Source organism: Ptychodera flava, chromosome 5 (genome assembly GCF_041260155.1).
Source record: "Ptychodera flava strain L36383 chromosome 5, AS_Pfla_20210202, whole genome shotgun sequence".
In the NCBI taxonomy this organism is placed as follows: domain Eukaryota; kingdom Metazoa; phylum Hemichordata; class Enteropneusta; family Ptychoderidae; genus Ptychodera; species Ptychodera flava.
Genome location: NC_091932.1, coordinates 8,258,487 through 8,268,382, shown reverse-complemented (window position 1 = coordinate 8,268,382; position 9,896 = coordinate 8,258,487). Strand labels below are relative to the sequence as shown.

Here is a 9,896-nt window from a genome sequence, read left to right as displayed (position 1 = left end):
GGGTGAGCAAATGCACTACCCAGAGCTCCCTGGCTAGCTGATTTTACCGCCGGGCAAGTACTAATTGTTGGTGCCTACAAGCCCGACGGGTTAGCGTAGTTTAGGAGACTGAGTAGCAAAGTCATTCGGCATCTAACGCCATGGAGTAATGAGAACTGTATTGCCTCACGATAGCACAAAGCAAACATAGAGACGGTTTCCGAGCCCAACCAAACTGACAAAAAGTCTTCATCAAGGTTTGAATTCAAAGAGCGTATGCAGTTCCCGGATGAAGAAAACGTAGCTCAGAGAAAATATAGTTTGAATTTAATCTTGGAAAAAAGACAAACAATCAATACGATTTAGCGTCAAGTGTTTACGTCAAAATTCAACTGATGTGGGTCTAGTACATGTATCATGCAGCGTAGCTGCAATAATTGTAGCCTTTAGAAGCCCAATCCCCACCAACAACCAAGGCTACAATTATTGCAGCTACATGCAGCGCAGTGAGAGCAGCATACGAAATTACAGACCTTTCAAAGATCAAAATGAAAACAATGGCAGCAATATTAGTTGTAGTCACACTTAAATTTTTCGAATAAAAAATTCTTCATGTGGATCGTGCTGTGAGAGATGAATTCTCTTGTACCAAAATAGTAAATAAACTTCTGTCGAGCTTGGTGGAGGCCGTATAACGCCGGGAACACACAGACCTGTACGCAGGGCTAAGTTCTTACCAGCGCGTATTTACTGCAATTGCAATTATGAAGCGCGTATTCGAAGTGCGGCGGAGAATGACGATGCCGATGGTACGTTGCTATGACTGCCGTGTACATGAGCGCGGTGGCTGGAATGGAACTATCACGATTGCGCACATAGGGTCATATTTTTAAGCGGAAAGACTTCAGTCTGCACGATAACCCGGCTTTTGAGGTGTGGCCGGTACCAGTGATTTGATTGGGTATTGTAGGGTGATTGGCATGTGTGACATCATGTCAGAAACCATTTTCTTTAATGGGTGGGTTCAATAACTAAGGTATAAATAATAATTGATATTTGTTATCACATGAAGATATTTTACAATAATTTGATATTATTTGTAATTTACTAAATTAAAATAACTATTTTCTTGATGATTTGAAGACGTTGAGAACCTCAGTATGCATGTGTTCTATGACAGTTAAATTTCCCACCCTGCGCATAAATGGTTGACACTTCGACGAGAGTTGACCGCTGTCGATGCTATAACATCAAAACATTAGAACAAGAAACTCACACGGTTCTTAAAGTTACGGATCAAATTTAAAGCTAATTATCTTTCTAGAGAAGAAATAAAGATAGGTACAAAAATGGCTTTGCTGGAACGAACCTAGATTGAAAGGTCTAAATATAGCGATCACATGAACTTCCCGACCGGTCCAACTACCCGTCGACTGCTTGCCGTACTGTCAAGATTCGATGTCTGAACACCAAAGAGCTGCTGTTTAGCCCCTGCTGATGTGTACCAGCCCCCAAAGAGTACTGCCACATCTATAGAAAGCTACACAAACTATATGCGTCTGTTTTTACTCACAATGACTGAATCCTGTCTCAAAGCTGTCATCAATATAATTTCCTGACGGGCAGTGTGTGGATACTGGATACGATCATCGTTGCATGGGCATACCACAGATGATCGTTGACACTCGCTGGAAAATCGACCGCTAGGACTATTATTTTGTTTGGTTTTACAGAGAGTAATGGGCTGTGGTACAGAGATATCGACTAATTACACACACTGGAAGGTAAATTGCCTGTCGGGCAGTGACGGGCAGCAGTATGACCCTTTGATCGAACACTTGCAACACTGCCTGCGATCGCACACGTGGACCAGTTGTGAGATCGACAGAAATTTAAGTTGTCTGGATCTTTTCAACAAATACGGGCTACCAAAAGTTACCTCTGAATGCAGTTGTAATTAGCAACCTCTACTACAGAAAATGTACTCATACGCCGACGAGTTATTCCGTATTGTGCAAGTTTCGTGCATTTCGAGTGGCTCGCCGGTGGAATGAGCACGCACAAGCGAGTAATACACGACAGCTCATTATGCATGACCTCATTATGTCTAGCCTCTCAACCAATAGGCGCAGCTTTGAGATGTCATGTGATACTATTCATGAGCATTTGTTTACAACATATGCGATTTTCCCGCCACGTCGTTAGCCTGGGTTTTCTTGATTATCTACGCCTATTTTACCTTATTAAGGCATAGCTGAGAGTCATACTTTGAGGGCAATAATAATCAGCTAAGCTGTATTCAAGAAAGTGGTAAGGGATTGGCTAGTACCGCGCTTCGCGCCCTTACGACTGGATTTGACATGTGTCAATCAATGGTTTTCACTGCAAGTTACTCGAAATCGTGTCAATCAGAGCAATTACCGACGAGGGGCAAGCCCCCGATGAGTAATATAAAGCTGTATGTTGCCAGGAGTAAACCATTGCCGATTGGAGAGGTTTGCATTAGTCTGACGGTACTTAGGTGGAACATAATCGGCTTGAAAATTTTAGGGTTTTTCATTGTTTCGCTCAAAAGTTAACAGTGCTTAGAACACATTTTGATGAACCACAGTAATGATTAATCATTTTTAAACAATTAGTAATACCTAAAGGCCTTACTTTTCATACTAAATTGTCTACATGATTTTTAGACCAAAAATTACAAAGTTTCAAAGAGAGGTCCTGTCAACCCCATAGAAAATGTACCTTCCATTTCTGCGTGCAGTGAGGTCACCAGCCGAGCGGGCGGGACTTTAGCACCCGTTTACTGTATTGTGGAAGCTATGCTAAAAGTGACACTTGTAGCCTTTTTCAAGCAGCGTCGTCCTCAACAGCAGGATTATGCCACAAAATTGACAAAATTTTCATATTTTGCCGTATATTCACACACGTGAATTCGCTCCATTTCTGCCGACGATCGCGTGCGTAGTGAACCAGATGACTCTATTTTACGTTTACATTGACAATGGGGTACGTTTCATCGGCATAGTTTTGCGATTGTGTCTTTAGACCAAAAATTACAAATTTTGAAAGTTGAGTTCGTTCAAAATCAAGTCATTTTAGCTATCCGATTGAAAAGTGATGAAATTATATTTTAAAATATGTATATTGCCAAAACATTTGTCGACAATATTCTTCAGACCTATAGCCGACACTTACCATCTCACAAAACAGTGAAAATATATCTCAGTTTATGAGAAAACCGCATCTTTATTTGGCGATATTGCTGGCTTTTGTTTACTTTCAATGACGCCACTGAAAGACGCCATTCTTGCCTATATTACCCGTCATGCAATGGTACCGGAAAAGCCCGGTCATCGTGCAGACTGCTTGCCACGTTTGCATGTCATTTCGAAGTGACACACTGAGGACGGAGGGGCGGAGGCACGAATATGTAAAGAGGGTAAGATGCCAATACGTAGCCCAGTTTGCTTTCCACTGTTTGATACTTTTACCCCTGAAATCATCATGAGAAAATGTTCATATTTACGATAATGAGTGTAAACGTTCAGATGTGAATAAGATAGAGAAAAAATATGGTAATAACGTTACTTCATATTTTTGATCGGCCATGTGTGGGAGCGTCTCATAACCTTTGACCCTGCATCCGCTCTCGTAAACATGATCAAGTACCATGAGTATAAGTGCGATGAACCGCGCCTTTCAGATGTTATTTCGCTTGCGGATGCCTCGGACGCAGGACAGTCACTGTGTTCTTCAAAACTATCCGCCCGCCCTTTGTACCCGGTATACGGTGAAGACAATGGCCAACTCTGGACCAAAAGCCCGCCTGTCGCTAACATGTCACAGGAAGAGCTTCAGCTGCATCTAAAGGACAACCGTTTCCCACAGACAGTTTTGAAAATTCTCAACGGTAAGTCACGATCGTCCGACCTCCATGACAGGCCCCACGGTCTTATTACAGTGTTCTCACTCTTGTTTCCTTAAATATTGGGTGTTTCATCATTTTATCGTCAACGCATAGGCAACTTGCAGCTGAACTTAACCGGGACTACAACATGATCTTAAACGTCTTCGAATCTGCTTTGTTATAAGCTTATATCTAACACATTTCATGTCACCGTTTTACATATCCATCGACATTGTGTAGCAGAGGCATGGCCATGACTAAGGTAATTCTGTGAAAGGAATTCATACATCATTTCACCACCACAGTAAGACAGACGGAGAGAAGATAAGTCGTGTTTTATGAGATACTAATTCATTTTGCCAAAAATTATTGTGTAGGTATGTTTATTTATGTGAGTAGAAGGCTAACAAAAATCAAATTCAACCTCGGCTAAACTTCAACTAGAAGGGATTTACCCGCCAACATTCTTTTTCGCACCGCTTGTGGTATCAAGTTACGATTGGGTTCGCATAAATGTGTGCCGTGTGTTTGATTTTCAAACGTCATTGCTATACTATACGTTTAACTATTTTCACGGCAGGAAATTTTCTGCGCAGCGGAAAAACTTACAAGGTGATTATTCCTCAACAATTTCAGCTCTGCGGTCAGTAATGCAGAGCTGGGAGAGTGCTGAGAAATGTTATGGTAGAACATATGAAACCCTCTCATCTGCTCATCACACAGATGTCCCTTGTTTACACTTCATTCTAATTCAGTCTCGCAAGATTTATCTGTAACCAATGAAAGGCATTTGCCCGTCTTACTTACCCGCCAAAAGCGATTAAATTACTGCCAACGCAGTCATAAGGTTCAGTGTCTCACTCTCAGACTTCATGTGTTCAATCTTATTGGTCAACATGATAAAGCAAATTAAACTTGTTTCCTAATTTTATTTTTCTTTTGCAGATCAAATGATTGATGGGCCTGATTTTATTTCCTTACAATGGAATGACGTCAATAACCTCTAGGCTGAAGGGCCATTTTGCAGTTCATAGAGAAAGTTAAGTTAAGGTTTAATTCCTTTCTCACCATAGCAATGTATTATACAGTGTATTCTGTGAGTGTCTTCTATCAAATGAATAATCTTCTCAGAGATGATAGGCCACCCTATCTAAATCCAATATTTACAGTATACTGTAACAGCTATCATAATTGATCATGCTAAACTAACCTATTTTGTGTTTAATCCAAGTTGATCATAAATTTATATGCAAATAATCAAACTTTATATTTGAAATATCAAAAAACTATATCATACAGAGAATTTTGTAATTTTGTGATGTTCACATTTGCCTAATTAGCTCCGCTGTCATGAGCTTTTTTTTGGTTTGCATACAAGTGAGTAAAATAACTGATACACAATTGCACAATATGGATGAGAACTTTTAAAAAACCAGGTGGACCCAGTGTTCAAAATTGTGTCAGTGTGAAAACCAACTACATGTCATGATACATTGTGTTCATTAATATTTACCATTTTCAGTATCAAACAATGAATGCCATCAACTTTATTTCCTATTTTCTAAAAGGTTTTCCCGAATTATTATGGAAAGATAGTTTGTAAAGATAGGAAGAAGCAACACAATTTCACAATATGGATGAGAACTTTTAAAAAAACAGGTGGACCCAGTGTTCAAAATTGTGTCAGTGTGAAAACCAACTGCATGTCATGATACGTTGTGTAGGTGTGTGTATGTGCAGTGTGTCTCAAAGCGTAGCTGCCTATGGCACTTGTCACCGGAATGCACTTTTTTTAAATAGAGTCGCTGCCAGTGAAAATAGTGTTCAATAGGATTGCACGCGATGTGTAAGTTTTTGGCTGTGTTGTGCGTGCAATGTATGTTATCCTATGTTTTGGTTTTACACCTGCCTATGCATCAATTACATTCACAATCCATAAGGAACGATGGCATTACACAAATATGTTCACATATCCTCAATGTCAAATTATCTTCAGTTTCAAAGTAGCTGGATTCAATCTCAACTGAAAACTTATTTAATTTCGCACACCTTGTGTTCATGAATGTTTACCATTTTCAGTATCAAACTGTGAATGCCGTCAACTTTATTTTCTATTTTCTAAAATGGTTTCCCGATTGATAATGGAAAGATAGTTTGTAAAGATAGGAAGAAGCGAAGGAGGAGAATAAGACATATAAATAATAATTAATTTTGTATTACACATTGTAATATGTTTTTCACTCACACAGCACTCTATCCTGTAGTCACTTCCTTCAGTAGTGAACCATAGAGTTTAAATTAAGGTAGTACAAACCACAAATTCAAAAGCATACATTTTCCCCAAACTTTTCTTCAGGAAACATTTCACTATACATACTTCAGTGCCAGGGGCCTCCATGGCAAGCTTGGTAAGCATTTTACATACTGTTAAGATTCAAACAAGGCATCATTTGCGTATGAAGTTTGTGGGGGAAATTACATGTCAACTTTCAATGTTTACGAAAATATGTATGGCGAAATCTTCTTTTGCTCCGTGAATATCATCATGATTGCTCATTAGTGATGAACTAGCGAATGTTTCAGAGTCCAAATACCTGAGCAAGAGGTGCATACTATGTATTTCAAGATCCAACATCTTTTCTCTGTACAGATTGTAGAGGATATGATATACATCATCCAGCAAAATCCAAATTCACCACAAGTAACCAGAGATGAGCTTCAGGCTGATTGGAAAACATTGAAGACAGTCTCATCACGTATGGCTTGTTACAAAACATTGATGCCAAAGGTAAATCTTGTTGCCAGGTATTACAAGCATGAAAAACGGGCATAATATGATAGACAGCAAAGCAATGACACGTAAATTGCTATTCTGGTACCTTAATGGAAGTTTCACAAACAATGTACACATAAATGAATAGACACTACTCCAAGGTCTCTGTTTTTAGCTTCTATAGACTATTGTCTATAGAAGCTATTGGGATGGGTATCCGTCCGGCGTCAGTCTGTATGTATGTATGTATGTATGTCCGTTTGTGAGGTGTCCGTCCACTCAAATATCTTGAGAACCGCAGTACTTACTGATTTGATATATGTTGTGTAGATGGAAAATATGATTATGAGAAACTTGTATTTTTAATTTCATGATATTGTTGAAAATATGCAAATTAGTGCCAAAGGCGTTTTTGGTAAAAAATCTTCTTCATAACCGCTGGTCAGACAGTTTTGTTATTTGGTATACAGATCCCTAGGGATAACCCAACTTAGCTTTGTTCAAATTGTGATGAAATGTGCAAATCTGTATTTTTAAGGAATTTTTTTGTCATTTTTGGTCAAGACTTCATTTCATAAAACCACTCATCTGACAGCTTTGATGTTTATTATACAGGTTCCTATAGATGAACTAAATATGATATATTGAATTTATGATGAAATGTGCAATTTTGTATTTTTGGTGCAATTTTTGCCATTTTTGGTCAAAAAATGTGTTTCTCAAAAAATACTTGTCTGATGCCTTTGATATTTGGTATACAGGTTCCTAGGGGTTGTCTCAGTGTGATATATTGAAATTTGATGAAATCTTTGGGTCAATTTTTGCCATTTTTAGTCAAAATATTTGTTTCTCAAAAGGTACTCATCTGATAGCTTTGATATTTGGTATACAGGTTCCTAGGCTTTATCTTAATGTAATATATTGAAATTATGATGAAATCTTCAATTTTGTATTTTTGCAACTAATTTTGCCATTTTTGGTCAGGCCATCCTGAAATGAGCTATCAAAGATATCCACCTGCTATATCAATACATGTGTCACAAAAAGTTATTCTCTACATAACACGGCAGACCTCTGTCGACTGTTGGGTCACTTGTTTTGCAAAACTGCTGGTCAGACAGCTTTAATATTGGTTTACAGGTCCCTAGGATGACCTTAGTGAGATGATTACATACAGTCAGGAAATTCTAATTTTGTATCCATGTCTATAGTAGCTTCAGGGACTTTGGCCCTATGTTTTAAAGTTGGAAAGGTTGGCATCGCAATAAATCTATCCATGTTTGCTTTGTTATTGAGTAGTACAGTATTGAGTAGGGTAGAATATTGTGCTGTACATAGTTGTAGAGTCAATGATTCATTGACTCTATATTGCCTTATATTGTTTTACATTTCGATGCAATTTTGAGTCAAATGCACCTGAAATTTAAAATGTAATGACATGCAATATGCTAGACTTATGTAATATCATCAACAGGTTTGTCCTAGAATGATTGTATAAAAAGACTTTATTTTAATGATAATACACATAATGCACAATATTTTTGGCATTTACACTATAGGGATCAGTACATTGGCAGTTATCAGAGTGTTGGAGATCACCTTTGGCGGTCAAAGTGCACTGGAGAAGATTGTAACCATTGTTGATGTAAGTATCATATATCTCAGTAATTCAACATAATATGATAACTTGATAATATTGTGTCATGTTCATTATGCTCTTTGTCTCTTTTGAGTAAGCTTCTGTCACCACAGTAGTGGTTTAACTCTGTGTTCACATGCTGGACAAATTTAAGAACAAAGCCTTTCAGAGGTATATAAAGAACCTTGTCTTATATTGGTTATATATTTTTTACCATGATTATTCTTTCTTCATAGGATGCTGGAAAACTTTCTATGAAAGGAAGAAAAGATGGCAGACTACCTCGTTTGGGTGTTTTGGTACATGAGGAGAAGGTTAAGCAGTTTGTTATTTTCCTTGAACTTGAAGGAATAATCTTTTGCAATGTTGAAAGCAATAATCTTGTTCTTGCACTCCTTTCTTATATGGGAGTGCATTTCCTGTGTAACTTTGACTATGCTCGAGCCTTAAAGAGTGCATGTCAGTTTTTAGAATACTTTTGGCTCACATCTAAAGACAAAAATACAATCCGGGGTACGGTCAGACAGTTAGGCCTTGCTATTATAGGTAATGTGTAATTTGGTCATAGCAAGACAATGTCTTCTGAAAATCATGAAACATCAAAAGTAGGACTTTGTATGTACCGGTATGCCTATTTTCTCAATTGCAGTATTAAGAAAACTTCATTTTTACTATTTTTTGCTTTGCTGTCAGAGATTGGAAGCTGATCAGACAAGCTGACTCATTCATTTTGTCTGTCCTCAAATTTAGTCTTCACTAAAACTGCTCAGATGACATTCACCATGTGATATTTGGACTACAAGCCACTGACTATGACTGATTTATAATATTATCAAAGGACAAATACCTTGCATATGCAAATTTTTTATCTGATTTTTTAGTGTTTTCAAACAGCCTCTTTTCTAATGTGGTTGGTTTGACAGCTTCTTGTCTGATATGGCTGGTCTTACAGCTTCCAAAGTCAATGTGCAGCTTCCTTGGGAGCCCTTATCAACTGTTAATGTCAAAATGTACAAAAAATTTGTACATGTACATGTGTTAGTATTTCTTTATATTGCTCAACTTACTTCAAAAATCTTCATTGAAATTGTCCACTTCGAATATTTAGAAAAATGTTTTGGTAAATTTGCTACTTTCTCATAAAAGCATTTTCTCACGTATTAATCTGACAGCTCTCAAGTATAGCTTTTAGCTTTGTAGGGATGCTATAGGTAGGTGTTTGTTAAATTAGCATGAAAATAGATATTTTAACTTTTGCAAGTACTCTGACTTTTATGCAAATGTTGGTCACATTTGTATCAGCAAGTTTTTTGGTATTTCCTATGATAAAATATTGTTGGTATACCACCGGTCCCAGGAACTCCTAATTCAGCAATCTAACATTTGCATATATGTTTGTTTGAATTTTTTAATACTTTTCCAGCTTATTTTTTGTGATCTTTTTCTCCAATACCAATTGCAATGAAAATTGATTTGTTTCCAAGGATGACCTCACTATGGCTTGTATAGTCATAACAAGTACTTACTGATCTGGCATGTGCCACTAGAAATTATAAACATTATTCACAATTGTTTTTATTTTATATAAAAATCAC

The 9,896-nt window shown here is 37.6% G+C and overlaps 1 long non-coding RNA gene across 1 annotated transcript; it reads left to right on the top strand.

Moving 5' to 3' along the window:
• Nucleotides 1–3,348: 3,348 nt before the first annotated feature.
• On the top strand, nt 3,349–9,620 carry LOC139132919 (uncharacterized). Its single transcript, XR_011552485.1, has 5 exons — nt 3,349–3,892; nt 4,835–6,297; nt 6,540–6,677; nt 8,222–8,307; nt 8,538–9,620. It is a non-coding gene; the product is annotated as an uncharacterized lncRNA (long non-coding RNA).
• Nucleotides 9,621–9,896: the final 276 nt, after the last annotated feature.